Source organism: Gorilla gorilla, chromosome 18 (assembly GCF_029281585.2).
Source record: "Gorilla gorilla gorilla isolate KB3781 chromosome 18, NHGRI_mGorGor1-v2.1_pri, whole genome shotgun sequence".
NCBI lineage: Eukaryota > Metazoa > Chordata > Mammalia > Primates > Hominidae > Gorilla > Gorilla gorilla.
This window is the reverse complement of record NC_073242.2, coordinates 50,802,571-50,828,633: the sequence shown is the minus strand read 5'-3', so window position 1 is coordinate 50,828,633 and position 26,063 is coordinate 50,802,571.

Below are 26,063 nucleotides of genomic sequence, written 5' to 3'. Positions count from 1 at the left end.
TCGAATGCAATCGAATGGAATCGATTGGAATCGAATGGAATCGAATGGAATGGAATGGAATAGAATGGAATCAACCTCAGTAGAACGGAACGGCACGCAACGGAACGGAACGGAACGGAACGGGACGGAACGGAAGGGAATGGAATGGAATGGAACGGAATTCAATGGAATGGAATGGAATGGAATGGAATGGAATGGAATGGAATGGAATGGAATGGAATAGAATGGAATCAACCCGAGTAGAACGGAACGGAACGCAACGGAACGGAATGGAACGCAACGGAACGGAACGGAACGGAACGGAACGGAATGGAATGGAATGGAAAGGAACGGAATTCAATGGAATGGAATGGAATGGAATGGAATGGATTGGAATGGAATGGAATGGAATGGAATGGAATTCAATGGAATGGAATGGAATGGAATGGAATGGAATGGAATGGAATGGAATGGAATGGAATGGAATGGAATGGAATCGAATGGAATCGAATGGAATCGAATGGAATCGAATGGAATCGAATGGAATAGAATGCAAACCCGAGTAGAATGGAATGGAATGGAATGGAATGGAATGGAATGGAATGGAATGGAATGGAATGGAATGGAATTCAAATGGAATGGAATGGAATGGAATTCTATGGAATGGAATGGAGTGGAATCGAATGGAATCGAATGGAATCGAATGGAATCGAATGGGATCGAATGGAATGGAATGGAATAGAATGGAATCAACCCGAGTAGAACGGAGCGGAACGCAACGGAACGGAACGGAACGGAACGGAACGGAAAGGAATGGAATGGAATGGAATGGAACGGAATTCAAAGGAATGGAATGGAACAGAATGGAATTCAATGGAATGGAATGGAATGGAATGGAATGGGATTCAATGGAATGGAATGGAATGGAATGGAATGGAATGGAATGGAACGGAACGGAATTCTATGGAATAGAATGGAATGGAATTCTATGGAATGGAATGGAATGGAATGGAATGGAACGGAATTCAATGGAATGGAATGGAATGGAATGGAATTCAACGGAATGGAATGGAATGGAATGGAATGGAATGGAATGGAATGGAATGGAATGGAATTCAATGGAATGGAATGGAATGGAATGGAATTCCATGGAATGGAATGGAATGGAATCGAATGGAATGGAATGGAATGGAATGGAAGGGAATGGAATAGAATGGAATCAACCCGAGTAGAACGGAATGGAATGGAATGGAATGTAATGTAATGGAATGGAATGGAATGGAATGGAATGGAATGTACCAAAGTAGAACGGAATGGAATGTAATGGAATGGAATGGAATGGAATGGAATGGAATGGAATGGAATGGAATGGAATGTACCCGAGTAGAACGGAATGGAATGAAATGGAATGGATTGGAATGGAATGGAATGGAATGGAATGGAATGTAACCGAGTAGAACGGAATGGAATGTAATTGAATGGAATGTAACCGGGTTGAACGGAACGGAATGGAATGGAATGGAATGGAATGGAATGGAATGGAATGGAATGGAATGGAATTGAGTGCAATGCAATGCAATGGAATGCAATGGAATGGAAAGGAATGGAATGGAATGGAATGGAATCTACCCGAGTAGAACGGAATGGAATGGAATTGAATGGAATGTAACCGAGTAGAACGGAACGGAATGGAATGGAATGGAATGGAATGGAATGCAATGGAATGGAATGGAATGGAATGGAATGGAATGGAATGGAATGGAATGGAATGGACACCAGTAGAATGGAATGGAATGGAGTGGAATGGAATGGAATGGAATGGAATGGAATGGAATGGAATGGAATCTACCCGAGTTGAACGGAATGGAACGGAATGGAATGGAAAGGAATGGACAGGAGCAGAACGGAATGGAATGCAATGGAATGGAATGGAATGTACCCGAGCAGAACGGAAAGGAATGAAATGGAAATGGAAAGGGAATGGAAATGGAACGGGAATGGAAATGGAACGGGAACGCAATTGAAACGGGAATGGTAATGGAACGGGAACGGAAACGGAACGAGAACGGAAATGGAACGGGAACGGAAACGGAACGGGAACGGAAATGGAACGGGAATGGTAACGGAACAGGAATGGAAATGGAACGGTAATGGAAAAGGAACGGGAATGGAAATGGATCGGGAATGGAAATGGAACGGGAATGGTAATGGAACGGGAATGGAAATGGAACGGGAATGGAAAAGAAACGGGAATGGAAATGGAACGGGAATGGAAATGGAATGGGAATGGAAATGGAATGGAATGGAATGGAATGGAATGGAATGGAATGTACCGGAGTGGAGTGGAGTGGAGTGGAGTAGAGTGCACTGGAACGGAATGGAATGGAATGGAATGGAATGGAACGGAACGGAATGTACCTGAGAAGCACGGAATGGAATGGAATGGAATGGAATGGAATGGAATGTACCGGAGTGGAGTGGAGTGGAATGGAGTGGACTGGAGTGGTGTGGAGTGGAATGGAATGGAATGGAATGGAATGGAATGGAATGGAATGCAATGGAATGCAATGGAATGGAAAGGAATGGAATGGAATGGAATGGAATGGAATGGAATGGAATGGAATGGACAACAGTAGAATGGAATGGAACGGTATGGAATGGAATGGAATGGAATGGAATGGAATGGAATGGAATGGAATTCAATGGAATGGAATGGAATGGAATGGAATTCAATGGAATGGAATGGATTGGAATGGAATTCCATGGAATGGAATGGAATGGAATGGAATTCTATGGAATGGAATGGAGTGGAATCGAATGGAATCGAATGGAATCGAATGGAATGGAATGGAATGGAATGTAACCGAGTAGAACGGAATTTAATGGAATGGAATGGATTGGAATGGAATGGAATGGAATGGAATGGAATGTAACCGAGTAGAACGGAATGGAATGTAATTGAATGGAATGTAACCGAGTTGAACGGAACGGAATGGAATGGAATGGAATGGAATGGAATGGAATGGAATGGAATGGAATGGAATTGAGTGCAATGCAATGCAATGGAATGCAATGGAATGGAAAGGAATGGAATGGAATGGAATGGAATCTACCCGAGTAGAACGGAATGGAATGGAATTGAATGGAATGTAATCGAGTAGAACGGAACGGAATGGAATGGAATGGAATGGAATGCAATGGAATGGAATGGAATGGAATGGAATGGAATGGAATGGACACCAGTAGAATGGAATGGAATGGAATGGAATGGAATGGAATGGAATGGAATCTACCCGAGTAGAACGGAATGGAACGGAATGGAATGGAATGGAATGGACAGGAGCAGAACGGAATGGAATGCAATGGAATGGAATGGAATGTACCCGAGCAGAACGGAATGGAATGAAATGGAAATGGAAAGGGAATGGAAATGGAACGGGAATGGAAATGGAACGGGAACGGAAATGGAACGGGAATGGAAATGGAACGGGAACGGAAACGGAACGAGAACGGAAATGGAACGGGAACGGAAACGGAACGGGAACGGAAATGGAACGGGAATGGTAACGGAACGGGAATGGAAATGGAACGGGAATGGAAATGGAACGGGAATGGAAATGGATCGGGAATGGAAATGCAACGGGAATGGTAATGGAACTGGAATGGAAATGGAACGGGAATGGAAAAGAAACGGGAATGGAAATGGAACGGGAATGGAAATGGAATGGGAATGGAAATGGAATGGAATGGAATGGAATGGAATGGAATGGAATGTACCGGAGTGGAGTGGAGTGGAGTGGAGTGGAGTAGAGTGCACTGGAACGGAATGGAATGGAATGGAATGGAATGGAATGGAACGGAACGGAATGTACCTGCGAAGCACGGAATGGAATGGAATGGAATGGAATGGAATGGAATGGAATGTACCGGAGTGGAGTGGAGTGGAATGGAGTGGAGTGGAGTGGAGTGGAGTGGAATGGAATGGAATGGAATGGAACGGAATGCAATGGAATGCAATGGAATGGAAAGGAATGGAATGGAATGGAATGCAATGGAATGGAATGGAATGGAATGGACACCAGTAGAATGGAATGGAATGGAATGGAATGGAATGGAATGGAATGGAATGGAATTCAATGGAATGGAATGGAATGGAATGGAATGGAATGGAATGGAATGGAATTCTATGGAATGGAATGGAATGGAATGGAATTCCATGGAATGGAATGGAATGGAATCGAATGGAATGGAATGGAATGGAATGGAATGGAATGGAATAGAATGGAATCAACCCGAGTAGAACGGAATGGAATGGAATGGAATGTAATGGAATGGAATGGAATGGAATGGAATGGAATAGAATGGAATCAACCCGAGTAGAACGGAATGGAATGGAATGGAATGTAATGGAATGGAATGGAATGGAATGGAATGGAATGTACCAAAGTAGAACGGAATGGAATGGAATGGAATGGAATGGAATGGAATGGAATGGAATGGAATGGAATGGAATGGAATGGAATGCAATGTACCCGAGTAGAACGGAATGGAATGGAATGGAATGGATTGGAATGGAATGGAATGGAATGGAATGGAATGTAACCGAGTAGAACGGAATGGAATGTAATTGAATGGAATGTAACCGGGTTGAACGGAACGGAATGGAATGGAATGGAATGGAATGGAATGGAATTGAGTGCAATGCAATGCAATGGAATGCAATGGAATGGAAAGGAATGGAATGGAATGGAATGGAATCTACCCGAGTAGAACGGAATGGAATGGAATTGAATGGAATGTAACCGAGTAGAACGGAACGGAATGGAATGGAATGGAATGGAATGGAATGCAATGGAATGGAATGGAATGGAATGGAATGGAATGGAATGGAATGGAATGGAATGGACACCAGTAGAATGGAATGGAATGGAATGGAATGGAATGGAATGGAATGGAATGGAATGGCATGGAATGGAATCTACCCGAGTAGAACGGAATGGAACGGAATGGAATGGAATGGAATGTACAGGAGCAGAACGGAATGGAATGCAATGGAATGGAATGGAATGTACCCGAGCAGAACGGAAAGGAATGAAATGGAAATGGAAAGGGAATGGAAATGGAACGGGAATGGAAATGGAACGGGAACGCAATTGAAACGGGAATGGAAATGGAACGGGAACGGAAACGGAACGAGAACGGAAATGGAACGGGAACGGAAACGGAACGGGAACGGAAATGGAACGGGAATGGTAACGGAACAGGAATGGAAATGGAACGGGAATGGAAAAGGAACGGGAATGGAAATGGATCGGGAATGGAAATGGAACGGGAATGGTAATGGAACGGGAATGGAAATGGAACGGGAATGGAAAAGAAACGGGAATCGAAATGGAACGGGAATGGAAATGGAATGGGAATGGAAATGGAATGGAATGGAATGGAATGGAATGGAATGGAATGTACCGGAGTGGAGTGGAGTGGAGTGGAGTAGAGTGCACTGGAACGGAATGGAATGGAATGGAATGGAATGGAACGGAACGGAATGTACCTGAGAAGCACGGAATGGAATGGAATGGAATGGAATGGAATGGAATGGAATGTACCGGAGTGGAGTGGAGTGGAATGGAGTGGACTGGAGTGGTGTGGAGTGGAATGGAATGGAATGGAATGGAATGGAATGGAATGGAATGGAATGGAATGGAATGGAATGGAATGCAATGGAATGCAATGGAATGGAAAGGAATGGAATGGAATGGAATGGAATGGAATGGAATGGAATGGAATGGAATGGACAACAGTAGAATGGAATGGAATGGAATGGAATGGAATGGAATGGAATGGAATTCAATGGAATGGAATGGAATGGAATGGAATTCAATGGAATGGAATGGAATGGAATGGAATTCAATGGAATGGAATGGAATGGAATGGAATTCTATGGAATGGAATGGAGTGGAATCGAATGGAATCGAATGGAATCGAATGGAATGGAATGGAATAGAATGGAATCAACCCGAGTAGAACGGAGCGGAACGCAACGGAACGGAACGGAAAGGAACGGGAAGGAACGGAACGGAATGGAATGGAATGGAACGGAATTCCATGGAATGGAATGGAATGGAATGGAATGGAATGGAATTCGATGGAATGGAATGGAATGGATTGGAATGGAATGGAATAGAATGGAATCAACCCGAGTAGAACGGAACGGAACACAACGGAACGGAACGGAACGCAACGGAACGGAACGGAACGGAACGGAACGGAACGGAACGGAACGGAACGGAACGGAATGGAATGGAATGGAACGGAATTCAATGGAATGGAATGGAATGGAATGGAATTCAATGGAATGGAATGGAATGGAATGGAATGGAATGGAATTCCATGGAATGGAATGGAATGGAATGGAATTCCATGGAATGGAATGGAATGGAATGGAATGGAATGGAATGTACCAAAGTAGAACGGAATGGAATGGAATGGAATGGAATGGAATGGAATGGAATGGAATGGAATGTACACGAGTAGAACGGAATGGAATGGAATGGAATGGAATGGAATGGACACCAGTAGAATGGAATGGAATGGAATGGAATGGAATGGAATTGAATGGAATTCAATGGAATGGAATGGAATGGAAAGGAATTCAATGGAATGGAATGGAATGGAATTCAATGGAATGGAATGGAATGGTATGGAATTCTATGGAATGGAATGGAGTGGAATCGAATGGAATCGAATGGAATCGAATGGAATGGAATGGAATAGAATGGAATCAACCCGAGTAGAACGGAACGGAACGCAACGGAACGGAACGGAACGGAACGGGACGGAACGGAACGGAATGGAATGGAATGGAACGGAATTCCATGGAATGGAATGGAATGGAATGGAATTCAATGGAATGGAATGGAATGGAATGGAATGGAATGGAATTCAATGGAATGGAATGGAATGGAATGGAATGGAATGGAATTCAATGGAATGGAATTCAATGGAATTCAATGGAATGGAATGCAATGGAATGGAATGGAATGGAATGGAATGGAATGGAATTCAATGGAATAGAATGGAATGGAATGGAATGGAAACGAATGGAATCGAATGGAATGGAATGGAATCGAATGGAATCGAATGGAATGGAATGGAATAGAATGGAATCAACCCGAGTAGAACGGAATGGAATGGAATGGAATGGAATGGAATGGAATTGAATGGAATGGAATGGAATGGAATGTTATGGAATGGAATGGAATGGAATTCAATGCAATTCAATTGAATGGAATGGAAGGGAATGGAATGGAGTGGAGTGGAGTGGAGTGGAGTGGAGTGGAATGGAATGGAGTGGAATGGAATGGAATGGAATGGAATGGAATGGAATGGAATGGAATTCAATTTTATGGAATGGAAGGGAGTGGAATGGAGTGGAGTGGAGTGGAGTGGAGTGCAGTGGAGTGGAATGGAATGGAGTGGAATGGAATGGAATGGAATGGAATGGAATGGAATGGAATGGAATGGAATTCAATGGAGTGGAATGGAATGGAATGGAATGGAATGGAATGGAATGGAATTCAATGGAGTGGAATGGAATGGAATCGAATGGAGTCAAATGGAATGGAATGGAATAGAATGGAATCAACCCGAGTAGAACGGAATGGAACGCAACGGAACGGAACGGAACGGAACGGAACGGAATGGAATATAATGGAATGGAATGGAATGGAATGGAATGGAGCGGAATGGAATGCAATGGAATGGAATGGAATGGAATGGAATGGAATGGAATGGAATGGAGTCGAATGGAATCGAATGGAATGGAATGGAATAGAATGGAATCAACCCGAGTAGAACGGTACGGAACGGAACGGAACGGAACGGAACGGAATGGAATGATCAACCCGTGTAGAATGGAATGGAATGGAATTGAATAGAATGGAATCAACCCTAGTTGAACGGAACGGAACGCAACGGAACGGAACGGAACGGAACGGAATGGAATGGAATGGAAAGGAACGGAATTCAATGGAATGGAATGGAATGGAATGGAATTCTATGGAATGGAATGGAATTCAATGGAATGGAATGGAATGGAATGGAATGGAGCGGAATGGAATGCAATGGAATGGAATGGAATGGAATGGAATGGAATGGAATGGAATGGAATGGAGTCGAATGGAATCGAATGGAATGGAATGGAATAGAATGGAATCAACCCGAGTAGAACGGTACGGAACGGAACGGAACGGAACGGAACGGAATGGAATGATCAACCCGTGTAGAATGGAATGGAATGGAATTGAATAGAATGGAATCAACCCTAGTTGAACGGAACGGAACGCAACGGAACGGAACGGAACGGAACGGAATGGAATGGAATGGAAAGGAACGGAATTCAATGGAATGGAATGGAATGGAATGGAATTCTATGGAATGGAATGGAATTCAATGGAATGGAATGGAATGGAATGGAATGGAATGGAATGGAATGGAATGGAATGGAATGGAATGGAATAGAATGCAATCAACCCGAGTAGAATGGAATGGAATGGAATGGAATGGGATGGAATGGAATAGAATGGAATGGAATGGAATGGAATGGAATTCAAATGGAATGGAATGGAATGGAATTCTATGGAATGGAATGGAGTGGAATCGAATGGAATCGAATGGAATCGAATGGAATCGAATGGGATCGAATGGAATGGAATGGAATAGAATGGAATCAACCCGAGTAGAACGGAGCGGAACGCAACGGAACGGAACGGAACGGAACGGAACGGAAAGGATTGGAATGGAATGGAATGGAACGGAATTCAAAGGAATGGAATGGAACAGAATGGAATTCAATGGAAAGGAATGGAATGGAATGGAATGGAATTCAATGGAATGGAATGGAATGGAATGGAATGGAATGGAATGGAATGGAATGGAATGGAATGGAACGGAATTCTATGGAAAGGAATGGAATGGAATTCAATGGAATGGAATGGAATGGAATGGAACGGAATTCAATGGAATGGAATGGAATGGAATGGAATTCAATGGAATGGAATGGAATTCAATGGAATGGAATGGAATGGAATGGAATGGAATGGAATGGGATGGAATGGAATGGAATGGAATGGAATGGAATGGAATTCAAAGGAATGGAATGGAATGGAATGGAATGGAATGGAATTCAATGGAATGGAATGGAGTGGAATCGAATGGAATCGAATGGAATCGAATGAGATCGAATGGAATGGAATGGCATAGAATGGAATCAACCCGAGTAGAACGGAATGGAATGGAATGGAATGGAATGGAATGGAATGGAATGGAATTCAATGGAATGGAATGGAATGGAATGGAATGGAATGGAATGGAATGGAATGGAATCAACCCGAGTAGAACGGAACGGCACGCAACGGAACGGAACGGAACGGAACGGGACGGAACGGAACGGAATGGAATATAATGCAACGGAATTCAATGGAATGGAATGGAATGGAATGGAATTCAATGGAATCGAATGGAATCGAATGGAATCGATTGGAATCGAATGGAATCGAATAGAATGGAATGGAATAGAATTTAATCAACCCGAGTAGAGAGGAACGGAACGCAACGGAACGGAACGGAACGGAACTGGACGGAACGGAACGGAATGGAATGGAATGGAACGGAATTCAATTGAATGGAATGGAATGGAATGGAATTCAATGGAATGGAATGGAATGGAATGGAATGGAATTCTATGGAATGGAATGGAATGGAATGGAATGGAATGGAATGGAATGGAATGGAATTCAATGGAATGGAATGGAGTGGAATGGAATGGAATCGAATGGAATTGAATGGAATCGAATGGAATCAAATGGGATCGAATGGAATGGAATGGAATAGAATGGAATCAACCCGAGTAGAACGGAATGGAATGGAATGGAATGGAATGGAATGGAATGGAATGGAATGGAATGGAATGGAATGGAATGGAATTCAATGGAATGGAATGGAATGGAATGGAATGGAATGGAATGGAATGGAATGGAATGGAATGGAATTGAATGGAATTCAATGGAATGGAATGGAACGGAATGGAATTCAATGGAATGGAATGGAATGGAATGGAATGGAATTCAATGGAATGGAATGGAATGGAATGGAATGGAATGGAATGGAATGGAATTCCATGGAATGGAATGGAATGGAATGGAATTCCATGGAATGGAATGGAATGGAATCGATTGGAATGGAATGGAATGGAATGGAATGGAATGGAATGGAATGGAATAGAATGGAATCAACCCGAGTAGAACGGAATGGAATGGAATGGAATGTAATGGAATGGAATGGAATGGAATGGAACGGAATGGAATGTACCAAAGTAGAACGAAATGGAATGGAATGGAATGGAATGGAATGGAATGGAATGGAATGGAATGGAATGGAATGTACCCGAGTAGAACGGAATTTAATGGAATGGAATGGATTGGAATGGAATGGAATGGAATGGAATGGAATGTAACCGAGTAGAACGGAATGGAATGTAATTGAATGGAATGTAACCGAGTTGAACGGAACGGAATGGAATGGAATGGAATGGAATGGAATGGAATGGAATTGAGTGCAATGCAATGCAATGGAATGCAATGGAATGGAAAGGAATGGAATGGAATGGAATGGAATGGAATCTACCCGAGTAGAACGGAATGGAATGGAACTGAATGGAATGTAACCGAGTAGAACGGAACGGAATGGAATGGAATGGAATGGAATGGAATGCAATGGAATGGAATGGAATGGAATGGAATGGAATGGAATGGAATGGAATGGAATGGACACCAGTAGAATGGAATGGACTGGAATGGAATGGAATGGAATGGAATGGACAGGAGCAGAACGGAATGGAATGCAATGGAATGGAATGGAATGTACCGGAGCAGAACGGAATGGAATGAAATGGAAATGGAAAGGGAATGGAAATAGAACGGGAATGGAAATGGAACGGGAACGGAAATGGAACGGGAATGGAAATGGAACGGGAACGGAAATGGAACGGGAATGGAAATGGAACGGGAACGGAAACGGATCGAGAACGGAAATGGAGTGGGAACGGAAACGGAACGGGAACGGAAATGGAACGGGAATGGTAACGGAACGGGAATGGAAATGGAACGGGAATGGAAAAGGAACGGGAATGGAAATGGATCGGGAATGGAAATGGAATGGGAATGGTAATGGAACTGGAATGGAAATGGAACGGGAATGGAAAAGAAACGGGAATGGAAATGGAACGGGAATGGAAAAGGAATGGGAATGGAAATGGAATGGAATGGAATGGAATGGAATGGAATGGAATGTACCGGAGTGGAGTGGAGTGGAGTGGAGTGGAGTAGAGTGCACTGGAACGGAATGGAATGGAATGGAATGGAATGGAACGGAACGGAATGTACCCGAGAAGCACGGAATGGAATGGAATGGAATGGAATGGAATGGAATGGAATGGAATGGAATGTACCGGAGTGGAGTGGAGTGGAATGGAGTGGAGTGGAGTGGAGTGGAGTGGAATGGAATGGAATGGAATGGAATGGAATGGAATGCAATGGAATGCAATGGAATGGAAAGGAATGGAATGGAATGGAATGGAATGGAATGGAATGGAATGGACACCAGTAGAATGGAATGGAATGGAATGGAATGGAATGGAATGGAATGGAATGGAATGGAATTCAATGGGATGGAATGGAATGGAATGGAATTCTATGGAATGGAATGGAATGGAATTCAATGGAATGGAATGGAATGGAATGGAATTCTATGGAATGGAATGGAGTGGAATCGAATGGAATCGAATGGAATCGAATGGAATCGAATGGAATAGAATGGAATCAACCCGAGTAGAACGGAACGGAACGCAACGGAACGGAACGGAACGGAACGGGATGGAAAGGAACGGAATGGAATGGAATGGAACGGAATTCCATGGAATGGAATGGAATGGAATTCCATGGAATGGAATGGAATGGAATGGAATGGAATGGAATGGAATGGAATTCAATGGAATGGAATGGAATGGATTGGAATGGAATGGAATAGAATGGAATCAACCCGAGTAGAACGGAACGGAACACAACGGAACGGAACGGAACGCAACGGAACGGAACGGAATGGAACGGAACGGAATGGAATGGAATGGAACGGAATTCAATGGAATGGAATGGAATGGAATGGAATTCTATGGAATGGAATGGAATGGAATGGAATGGAATGGAATGGAAATCAATGAAATGGAATGGAATGGAATGGAATGGAATGGAATTCTATGGAATGGAATGGAATGGAACGGAATGGAATGGAATTCTATGGAATGGAATGGAATGGAATGGAATGGAATGGAACGGAATTCGATGGAATGGAATGGAATGGAATGGAATGGAATGGAATTCAATGGAATGGAAAGGAATGGAATGGAATGGAATGGAATTCAATGGAATGGAATGGAATGGAATGGAACGGAATGGAATTCAATGGAATGGAATGGAATGGCAACGAATGGAATCGAATGCAATCGAATGGAATCGATTGGAATTGAATGGAATCGAATGGAATGGAATGGAATAGAATGGAATCAACCTGAGTAGAACGGAACGGCACGCAACGGAACGGAACGGAACGGAACGGGACGGAACGGAAGGGAATGGAATGGAATGGAACGGAATTCAATGGAATGGAATGGAATGGAATGGAATGGAATGGAATGGAATGGAATGGAATAGAATGGAATCAACCCGAGTAGAACGGAACGGAACGCAACGGAACGGAACGGAACGCAACGGAACGGAACGGAACGGAACGGAAAGGAACGGAATGGAATGGAATGGAAAGGAACGGAATTCAATGGAATGGAATGGAATGGAATGGAATTCTATGGAATGGAATGGAATTCAATGGAATGGAATGGAATGGAATGGAATGGAATGGAATGGAATTCAATGGAATGGAATGGAATGGAATGGAATGGAATGGAATTCTATGGAATGGAATGGAATGGAATGGAATGGAATGGAATTGAACGGAATTCTATGGAATGGAATGGAATGGAATTCAATGGAATGGAATGGAATGGAATGGAATGGAATTCAATGGAATGGAATGGAATGGAATGGAATGGAATTCAAAGGAATGGAAAGGAATGGAATGGAATGGAATGGAATTCAATGGAATGGAATGGAATGGAATGGAACGGAAAGGAATTCAATGGAATGGAATGGAATGGAATGGAATGGATTGGAATGGAATGGAATGGAATGGAATGGAATTCAATGGAATGGAATGGAATGGAATGGAATGGCAACGAATGGAATCGAATGCAATCGAATGGAATCGATTGGAATCGAATGGAATCGAATGGAATGGAATGGAATAGAATGGAATCAACCTCAGTAGAACGGAACGGCACGCAACGGAACGGAACGGAACGGAACGGGACGGAACGGAAGGGAATGGAATGGAATGGAACGGAATTCAATGGAATGGAATGGAATGGAATGGAATGGAATGGAATGGAATGGAATGGAATGGAATAGAATGGAATCAACCCGAGTAGAACGGAACGGAACGCAACGGAACGGAATGGAACGCAACGGAACGGAACGGAACGGAACGTAACGGAATGGAATGGAATGGAAAGGAACGGAATTCAATGGAATGGAATGGAATGGAATGGAATGGATTGGAATGGAATGGAATGGAATGGAATGGAATTCAATGGAATGGAATGGAATGGAATGGAATGGAATGGAATTCCATGGAATGGAATGGAATGGAATGGAATGGAATGGAATGGAATCGAATGGAATCGAATGGAATCGAATGGAATCGAATGGAATCGAATGGAATAGAATGCAAACCCGAGTAGAATGGAATGGAATGGAATGGAATGGAATGGAATGGAATGGAATGGAATGGAATGGAATTCAAATGGAATGGAATGGAATGGAATTCTATGGAATGGAATGGAGTGGAATCGAATGGAATCGAATGGAATCGAATGGAATCGAATGGGATCGAATGGAATGGAATGGAATAGAATGGAATCAACCCGAGTAGAACGGAGCGGAACGCAACGGAACGGAACGGAACGGAACGGAACGGAAAGGAATGGAATGGAATGGAATGGAACGGAATTCAAAGGAATGGAATGGAACAGAATGGAATTCAATGGAATGGAATGGAATGGAATGGAATGGAATTCAATGGAATGGAATGGAATGGAATGGAATGGAATGGAATGGAATGGAATGGAACGGAACGGAATTCTATGGAATAGAATGGAATGGAATTCTATGGAATGGAATGGAATGGAATGGAATGGAATGGAACGGAATTCAATGGAATGGAATGGAATGGAATGGAATTCAACGGAATGGAATGGAATTCAATGGAATGGAATGGAATGGAATGGAATGGAATGGAATGGAATGGAATGGAATGGAATGGAATGGAATGGAATGGAATTCAATGGAATGGAATGGAATGGAATGGAATTCCATGGAATGGAATGGAATGGAATCGAATGGAATGGAATGGAATGGAATGGAATGGAATGGAATAGAATGGAATCAACCCGAGTAGAACGGAATGGAATGGAATGGAATGGAATGTAATGGAATGGAATGGAATGGAATGGAATGGAATGGAATGGAATGGAATGTACCAAAGTAGAACGGAATGTAATGGAATGGAATGGAATGGAATGGAATGGAATGGAATGGAATGGAATGCAATGTACCCGAGTAGAACGGAATGGAATGAAATGGAATGGATTGGAATGGAATGGAATGGAATGGAATGGAATGGAATGTAACCGAGTAGAACGGAATGGAATGTAATTGAATGGAATGTAACCGGGTTGAACGGAACGGAATGGAATGGAATGGAATGGAATGGAATGGAATGGAATGGAATGGAATGGAATGGAATTGAGTGCAATGCAATGCAATGGAATGCAATGGAATGGAAAGGAATGGAATGGAATGGAATGGAATCTACCCGAGTAGAACGGAATGGAATGGAATTGAATGGAATGTAACCGAGTAGAACGGAACGGAATGGAATGGAATGGAATGGAATGGAATGCAATGGAATGGAATGGAATGGAATGGAATGGAATGGAATGGAATGGAATGGACACCAGTAGAATGGAATGGAATGGAATGGAATGGAATGGAATGGAATGGAATGGAATGGAATGGAATCTAACCGAGTTGAACGGAATGGAACGGAATGGAATGGAATGGAATGGACAGGAGCAGAACGGAATGGAATGCAATGGAATGGAATGGAATGTACCCGAGCAGAACGGAAAGGAATGAAATGGAAATGGAAAGGGAATGGAAATGGAACGGGAATGGAAATGGAACGGGAACGCAATTGAAACGGGAATGGAAATGGAACGGGAACGGAAACGGAACGAGAACGGAAATGGAACGGGAACGGAAACGGAACGGGAACGGAAATGGAACGGGAATGGTAACGGAACAGGAATGGAAATGGAACGGGAATGGAAAAGGAACGGGAATGGAAATGGATCGGGAATGGAAATGGAACGGGAATGGTAATGGAACGGGAATGGAAATGGAACGGGAATGGAAAAGAAACGGGAATGGAAATGGAACGGGAATGGAAATGGAATGGGAATGGAAATGGAATGGAATGGAATGGAATGGAATGGAATGGAATGTACCGGAGTGGAGTGGAGTGGAGTGGAGTAGAGTGCACTGGAACGGAATGGAATGGAATGGAATGGAATGGAACGGAACGGAATGTACCTGAGAAGCACGGAATGGAATGGAATGGAATGGAATGGAATGGAATGGAATGGAATGTACCGGAGTGGAGTGGAGTGGAATAGAGTGGACTGGAGTGGTGTGGAGTGGAATGGAATGGAATGGAATGGAATGGAATGGAATGGAATGGAATGGAATGGAATGGACACCACTAGAATGGAATGGAATTTAATGGAATGGAATGGAATGGAATGGAATTCAATGGAATGGAATGGAATGGAATGGAATTCTATGGAATGGAATGGAATGGAATGGAATGGAATGGAATTCCATGGAATGGAATTCCATGGAATGGAATGGAATTCAATGGAATGGAATGGAATGGAATGGAATGGAATGGAATGGAATGGAATGGAACGGAACGGAATTCTATGGAATAGAATGGAATGGAATTCTATGGAATGGAATGGAATGGAATGGAATGGAATGGAACGGAATTCAATGGAATGGAATGGAATGGAATGGAATGGAATTCAACGGAATGGAATGGAATTCAATGGAATGGAATGGAATGGAATGGAATGGAATGGAATGGAATGGAATGGAATGGAATGGAATTCAATGGAATGGAATGGAATGGAATGGAATTCCATGGAATGGAATGGAATGGAATCGAATGGAATGGAATGGAATGGAATGGAATGGAATGGAATAGAATGGAATCAACCCGAGTAGAACGGAATGGAATGGAATGGAATGTAATGTAATGGAATGGAATGGAATGGAATGGAATGGAATGTACCAAAGTAGAACGGAATGGAATGGAATGGAATGGAATGGAATGGAATGGAATGGAATGGAATGGAATGGAATGGAATGCAATGTACCCGAGTAGAACGGAATGGAATGAAATGGAATGGATTGGAATGGAATGGAATGGAATGGAATGGAATGGAATGTAACCGAGTAGAACGGAATGGAATGTAATTGAATGGAATGTAACCGGGTTGAACGGAACGGAATGGAATGGAATGGAATGGAATGGAATGGAATGGAATGGAATGGAATGGAATGGAATTGAGTGCAATGCAATGCAATGGAATGCAATGGAATGGAAAGGAATGGAATGGAATGGAATGGAATCTACCCGAGTAGAACGGAATGGAATGGAATTGAATGGAATGTAACCGAGTAGAACGGAACGGAATGGAATGGAATGGAATGGAATGGAATGCAATGGAATGGAATGGAATGGAATGGAATGGAATGGAATGGAATGGACACCAGTAGAATGGAATGGAATGGAATGGAATGGAATGGAATGGAATGGAATGGAATGGAATGGAATGGAATGGAATCTACCCGAGTTGAACGGAATGGAACGGAATGGAATGGAATGGAATGTACAGGAGCAGAACGGAATGGAATGCAATGGAATGGAATGGAATGTACCCGAGCAGAACGGAAAGGAATGAAATGGAAATGGAAAGGGAATGGAAATGGAACGGGAATGGAAATGGAACGGGAACGCAATTGAAACGGGAATGGAAATGGAACGGGAACGGAAACGGAACGAGAACGGAAATGGAACGGGAACGGAAACGGAACGGGAACGGAAATGGAACGGGAATGGTAACGGAACAGGAATGGAAATGGAACGGGAATGGAAAAGGAACGGGAATGGAAATGGATCGGGAATGGAAATGGAACGGGAATGGTAATGGAACGGGAATGGAAATGGAACGGGAATGGAAAAGAAACGGGAATGGAAATGGAACGGGAATGGAAATGGAATGGGAATGGAAATGGAATGGAATGGAATGGAATGGAATGGAATGTACCGGAGTGGAGTGGAGTGGAGTGGAGTAGAGTGCACTGGAACGGAATGGAATGGAATGGAATGGAATGGAAAGGAACGGAATGTACCTGAGAAGCACGGAATGGAATGGAATGGAATGGAATGGAATGGAATGGAATGGAATGTACCGGAGTGGAGTGGAGTGGAATAGAGTGGACTGGAGTGGTGTGGAGTGGAATGGAATGGAATGGAATGGAATGGAATGGAATGGAATGGAATGGACACCAGTAGAATGGAATGGAATTTAATGGAATGGAATGGAATGGAATGGAATTCCATGGAATGGAATGGAATGGAATGGAATTCTATGGAATGGAATGGAATGGAATTCAATGGAATGGAATGGAATGGAATGGAATGGAATGGAATTCAATGGAATGGAATGGAATGGATTGGAATGGAATGGAATGGAATGGAATGGAATTCAATGGAATGGAATGGAATGGAATGGAATGGAATGGAATTCAATGGAATGGAATGGAATGGAATGGAATGGAATGGAATGGAATGGAATCGAATGGAATCGAATGGAATCGAATGGAATCGAATGGAATAGAATGCAAACCCGAGTAGAATGGAATGGAATGGAATGGAATGGAATGGAATGGAATGGAATGGAATAGAATGGAATGGAATGGAATGGAATGGAATTCAAATGGAATGGAATGGAATGGAATTCTATGGAATGGAATGGAGTGGAATCGAATGGAATCGAATGGAATCGAATGGAATCGAATGGGATCGAATGGAATGGAATGGAATAGAATGGAATCAACCCGAGTAGAACGGAGCTGAACGCAACGGAACGGAACGTAACGGAACGGAACGGAAAGGAATGGAATGGAATGGAATGGAACGGAATTCAAAGGAATGGAATGGAACAGAATGGAATTCAATGGAATGGAATGGAATGGAATGGAATGGAATTCAATGGAATGGAATGGAATGGAATGGAATGGAATGGAATGGAATGGAATGGAGTGGAATGGAATGGAACGGAACGGAATTCTATGGAATAGAATGGAATGGAATTCTATGGAATGGAATGGAATGGAATGGAATGGAATGGAACGGAATTCAATGGAATGGAATGGAATGGAATGGAATTCAACGGAATGGAATGGAATTCAATGGAATGGAATGGAATGGAATGGAATGGAATGGAATGGAATGGAATGGAATGGAATTCAATGGAATGGAATGGAATGGAATGGAATTCCATGGAATGGAATGGAATGGAATGGAATGGAATGGAATGGAATGGAATGGAATGGAATGGAATAGAATGGAATCAACCCGAGTAGAACGGAATGGAATGGAATGGAATGGAATGGAATGGAATGGAATGGAATGGAATGGAATGGAATGGAATGTACCAAAGTAGAACGGAATGGAATGGAATGGAATGGAATGGAATGGAATGGAATGGAATTCCATGGAATGGAATGGAATGGAATGGAATTCAATGGAATGGAATGGATTGGAATGGAATGGAATGGAATGGAATGGAATGGAATGTACCGGAGTGGAGTGGAGTGGAGTGGAGTAGAGTGCACTGGAACGGAATGGAATGGAATGGAATGGAACGGAACGGAATGTACCTGAGAAGCACGGAATGGAATGGAATGGAATGGAATGGAATGGAATGGAATGTACCGGAGTGGAGTGGAGTGGAATGGAGTGGACTGGAGTGGTGTGGAGTGGAATGGAATGGAATGGAATGGAATGGAATGGAATGGAATGGAATGGAATGGAATGGAATGGAATGGAATGGAATGCAATGGAATGCAATGGAATGGAAAGGAATGGAATGGAATGGAATGGAATGGAATGGAATGGAATGGAATGGAATGGAATGGACAACAGTAGAATGGAATGGAACGGAATGGAATGGAATGGAATGGAATGGAATGGAATGGAATGGAATGGAATGGAATGGAATTCAATGGAATGGAATGGAATGGAATTCCATGGAATGGAATGGAATGGAATTCCATGGAATGGAATGGAATGGAATGGAATTCTATGGAATGGAATGGAGTGGAATCGAATGGAATCGAATGGAATCGAATGGAATGGAATGGAATAGAATGGAATCAACCCGAGTAGAACGGAGCGGAACGCAACGGAACGGAACGGAACGGAACGGGACGGAACCGAACGGAATGGAATGGAATGGAACGGAATTCCATGGAATGGAATGGAATGGAATGGAATTCAATGGAATGGAATGGAATGGAATGGAATGGAATTCGATGGAATGGAATGGAATGGATTGGAATGGAATGGAATAGAATGGAATCAACCCGAGTAGAACGGAACGGAACGGAACACAACGGAACGGAACGGAACGCAACGGAACGGAACGGAACGGAACGGAACGGAATGGAATGGAATGGAATGGAACGGAATTCAATGGAATGGAATGGAATGGAATGGAATGGAATTCTATGGAATGGAATGGAATGGAATGGAATGGAATGGAATTCCATGGAATGGAATGGAATGGAATGGAATGGAATTCAATGGAATGGAATGGAGTGGAATGGAATGGAATCGAATGGAATTGAATGGAATCGAATGGAATCAAATGGGATCGAATGGAATGGAATGGAATAGAATGGAATCAACCCGAGTAGAACGGAATGAAATGGAATGGAATGGAATGGAATGGAATGGAATTCAATGGAATGGAATGGAACGGAATGGAATTCAATGGAATGGAATGGAATGGAATGGAATGGAATGGAATGGAATGGAATGGAATGGAATGGAATGGAATGGAATTCCATGGAATGGAATGGAATGGAATGGAATTCCATGGAATGGAATGGAATGGAATGGAATTCCATGGAATGGAATGGAATGGAATGGAATTCCATGGAATGGAATGGAATGGAATGGAATTCCATGGAATGGAATGGATTGGAATGGAATGGAATGGAATGGAAAGGAATGGAATGAAATGGAATGGAATGGAATAGAATGGAATCAACCTGAGTAGAACGGAATGGAATGGAATGGAATGGAATGGAATGGAATGGAATGGAATGGAATGGAATGGAATGGAATGTACCAAAGTAGAACGGAATGGAATGGAATGGAATGGAATGGAATGGAATGGAATGGAATGGAATGGAATGGAATGGAATGTACACGAGTAGAACGGAATGGAATGGAATGGAATGGATTGGAATGGAATGGAATGGAATGGAATGGAATGTAACCGAGTAGAACGGAATGGAATGTAATTGAATGGAATGTAACCGAGTTGAACGGAACGGAATGGAATGGAATGGAATGGAATGGAATGGAATGGAATGGAATGGAATTGAGTGCAATGCAATGCAATGGAATGCAATGGAATGGAAAGGAATGGAATGGAATGGAATGGAATCTACCCGAGTAGAACGGAATGGAATGGAATTGAATGGAATGTAATCGAGTAGAACGGAACGGAATGGAATGGAATGGAATGGAATGCAATGGAATGGAATGGAATGGAATGGAATGGAATGGAATGGAATGGACACCAGTAGAATGGAATGGAATGGAATGGAATGGAATGGAATGGAATGGAATGGAATGGAATCTACCCGAGTAGAACGGAATGGAACGGAATGGAATGGAATGGAATGGACAGGAGCAGAACGGAATGGAATGCAATGGAATGGAATGGAATGTACCCGAGCAGAACGGAATGGAATGAAATGGAAATGGAAAGGGAATGGAAATGGAACGGGAATGGAAATGGAACGGGAACGGAAATGGAACGGGAATGGAAATGGAACGGGAACGGAAACGGAACGAGAACGGAAATGGAACGGGAACGGAAACGGAACGGGAACGGAAATGGAACGGGAATGGTAACGGAACGGGAATGGAAATGGAACGGGAATGGAAATGGAACGGGAATGGAAATGGATCGGGAATGGAAATGGAACGGGAATGGTAATGGAACTGGAATGGAAATGGAACGGGAATGGAAAAGAAACGGGAATGGAAATGGAACGGGAATGGAAATGGAATGGGAATGGAAATGGAATGGAATGGAATGGAATGGAATGGAATGGAATGTACCGGAGTGGAGTGGAGTGGAGTGGAGTGGAGTAGAGTGCACTGGAACGGAATGGAATGGAATGGAATGGAATGGAATGGAACGGAACGGAATGTACCTGAGAAGCACGGAATGGAATGGAATGGAATGGAATGGAATGGAATGTACCGGAGTGGAGTGGAGTGGAATGGAGTGGAGTGGAGTGGAGTGGAGTGGAATTGAATGGAATGGAATGGAACGGAATGCAATGGAATGCAATGGAATGGAAAGGAATGGAATGGAATGGAATGGAATGGAATGGAATGGAATGGAATGGAATGGACACCAGTAGAATGGAATGGAATGGAATGGAATGGAATGGAATGGAATGGAATGGAATTCAATGGAATGGAATGGAATGGAATGGAATGGAATGGAATGGAATGGAATTGAATGGAATCAACCCGAGTAGAACGGAATGGAATGGAATGGAATGTAATGGAATGGAATGGAATGGAATGGAATGGAATGTACCAAAGTAGAACGGAATGGAATGGAATGGAATGGAATGGAATGGAATGGAATGGAATGGAATGGAATGGAATGGAATGCAATGTACCCGAGTAGAACGGAATGGAATGGAATGGAATGGATTGGAATGGAATGGAATGGAATGGAATGGAATGGAATGTAACCGAGTAGAACGGAATGGAATGTAATTGAATGGAATGTAACCGGGTTGAACGGAACGGAATGGAATGGAATGGAATGGAATGGAATGGAATGGAATGGAATGGAATTGAGTGCAATGCAATGCAATGGAATGCAATGGAATGGAAAGGAATGGAATGGAATGGAATGGAATCTACCCGAGTAGAACGGAATGGAATGGAATTGAATGGAATGTAACCGAGTAGAACGGAACGGAATGGAATGGAATGGAATGGAATGGAATGCAATAGAATGGAATGGAATGGAATGGAATGGAATGGAATGGACACCAGTAGAATGGAATGGAATGGAATGGAATGGAATGGAATGGAATGGAATGGAATGGAATGGAATCTACCCGAGTAGAACGGAATGGAACGGAATGGAATGGAATGAAATGTACAGGAGCAGAACGGAATGGAATGCAATGGAATGGAATGGAATGTACCCGAGCAGAACGGAAAGGAATGAAATGGAAATGGAAAGGGAATGGAAATGGAACGGGAATGGAAATGGAACGGGAACGCAATTGAAACGGGAATGGAAATGGAACGGGAACGGAAACGGAACGAGAACGGAAATGGAACGGGAACGGAAACGGAACGGGAACGGAAATGGAACGGGAATGGTAACGGAACAGGAATGGAAATGGAACGGGAATGGAAAAGGAACGGGAATGGAAATGGATCGGGAATGGAAATGGAACGGGAATGGTAATGGAACGGGAATGGAAATGGAACGGGAATGGAAAAGAAACGGGAATGGAAATGGAACGGGAATGGAAATGGAATGGGAATGGAAATGGAATGGAATGGAATGGAATGGAATGGAATGGAATGTACCGGAGTGGAGTGGAGTGGAGTGGAGTAGAGTGCACTGGAACGGAATGGAATGGAATGGAATGGAACGGAACGGAATGTACCTGAGATGCACGGAATGGAATGGAATGGAATGGAATGGAATGGAATGGAATGGAATGGAATGTACCGGAGTGGAGTGGAGTGGAATGGAGTGGACTGGAGTGGTGTGGAGTGGAATGGAATGGAATGGAATGGAATGGAATGGAATGGAATGGAATGGAATGCAATGGAATGCAATGGAATGGAAAGGAATGGAATGGAATGGAATGGAATGGAATGGAATGGAATGGACAACAGTAGAATGGAATGGAACGGAATGGAATGGAATGGAATGGAATGGAATGGAATGGAATGGAATGGAATGGAATGGAATGGAATTCAATGGAATGGAATGGACTGGAATGGAATTCAATGGAATGGAATGGAGTGGAATCGAATGGAATCGAATGGAATCGAATGGAATGGAATGGAATAGAATGGAATCAACCCGAGTAGAACGGAGCGGAACGCAACGGAACGGAACGGAACGGAACGGGACGGAACCGAACGGAATGGAATGGAATGGAACGGAATTCCATGGAATGGAATGGAATGGAATGGAATTCAATGGAATGGAATGGAATGGAATGGAATGGAATTCGATGGAATGGAATGGAATGGATTGGAATGGAATGGAATAGAATGGAATCAACCCGAGTAGAACGGAACGGAACACAACGGAACGGAACGGAACGCAACGGAACGGAACGGAACGGAACGGAACGGAACGGAATGGAATGGAATGGAACGGAATTCAATGGAATGGAATGGAATGGAATGGAATTCTATGGAATGGAATGGAATGGAATGGAATGGAATGGAATTCCATGGAATGGAATGGAATGGAATGGAATGGAATGGAATTCAATGGAATGGAATGGAGTGGAATGGAATGGAATCGAATGGAATTGAATGGAATCGAATGGAATCAAATGGGATCGAATGGAATGGAATGGAATAGAATGGAATCAACCCGAGTAGAACGGAATGAAATGGAATGGAATGGAATGGAATGGAATGGAATGGAATGGAATGGAATGGAATGGAATGGAATGTACCGGAGTGGAGTGGAGTGGAATGGAGTGGAGTGGAGTGGAGTGGAGTGGAATGGAATGGAATGGAATGGAACGGAATGCAATGGAATGCAATGGAAAGGAAAGGAATGGAATGGAATGGAATGGAAGGGAATGGAATGGAATGGACACCAGTAGAATGGAATGGAATGGAATGGAATGGAATGGAATGGAATGGAATGGAATGGAATGGAATGGAATGGAATGGAATGGAATTCAATGGAATGGAATGGAATGGAATGGAATTCCATGGAATGGAATGGAATGGAATCGAATGGAATGGAATGGAATGGAATGGAATCGAATGGAATGGAATGGAATGGAATGGAATGGAATGGAATAGAATGGAATCAACCCGAGTAGAACGGAATGGAATGGAATGGAATGGAATGGAATGGAATGGAATGGAATGTACAAAAGTAGAACGGAATGGAATGGAATGGAATGGAATGGAATGGAATGGAATGGAATGGAATGGAATGGAATGGAATGCAATGTACCCGAGTAGAACGGAATGGAATGGAATGGAATGGATTGGAATGGAATGGAATGGAATGGAATGGAATGTAACCGAGTAGAACGGAATGGAATGTAATTGAATGGAATGTAACCGGGTTGAACAGAACGGAATGGAATGGAATGGAATGGAATGGAATGGAATGGAATGGAATTGAGTGCAATGCAATGCAATGGAATGCAATGGAATGGAAAGGAATGGAATGGAATGGAATGGAATCTACCCGAGTAGAACGGAATGGAATGGAATTGAATGGAATGTAACCGAGTAGAACGGAACGGAATGGAATGGAATGGAATGGAATGGAATGCAATGGAATGGAATGGAATGGAATGGAATGGAATGGAATGGAATGGAATGGAATGGACACCAGTAGAATGGAATGGAATGGAATGGAATGGAATGGAATGGAATGGAATGGAATGGAATGGAATGGAATGGAATCTACCCGAGTAGAACGGAATGGAACGGAATGGAATGGAATGGAATGTACAGGAGCAGAACGGAATGGAATGCAATGGAATGGAATGGAATGTACCCGAGCAGAACGGAAAGGAATGAAATGGAAATGGAAAGGGAATGGAAATGGAACGGGAATGGAAATGGAACGGGAACGCAATTGAAACGGGAATGGAAATGGAACGGGAACGGAAACGGAACGGGAACGGAAATGGAACGGGAATGGTAACGGAACAGGAATGGAAATGGAACGGGAATGGAAAAGGAACGGGAATGGAAATGGATCGGGAATGGAAATGGAACGGGAATGGTAATGGAACGGGAATGGAAATGGAACGGGAATGGAAAAGAAACGGGAATGGAAATGGAACGGGAATGGAAATGGAATGGGAATGGAAATGGAATGGAATGGAATGGAATGGAATGGAATGGAATGGAATGTACCGGAGTGGAGTGGAGTGGAGTGGAGTAGAGTGCACTGGAACGGAATGGAATGGAATGGAATGGAATGGAACGGAACGGAATGTACCTGAGAAGCACGGAATGGAATGGAATGGAATGGAATGGAATGGAATGGAATGTACCGGAGTGGAGTGGAGTGGAATGGAGTGGACTGGAGTGGTGTGGAGTGGAATGGAATGGAATGGAATGGAATGGAATGGAATGGAATGGAATGGAATGGAATGGAATGGAATGGAATGGAATGCAATGGAATGCAATGGAATGGAAAGGAATGGAATGGAATGGAATGGAAT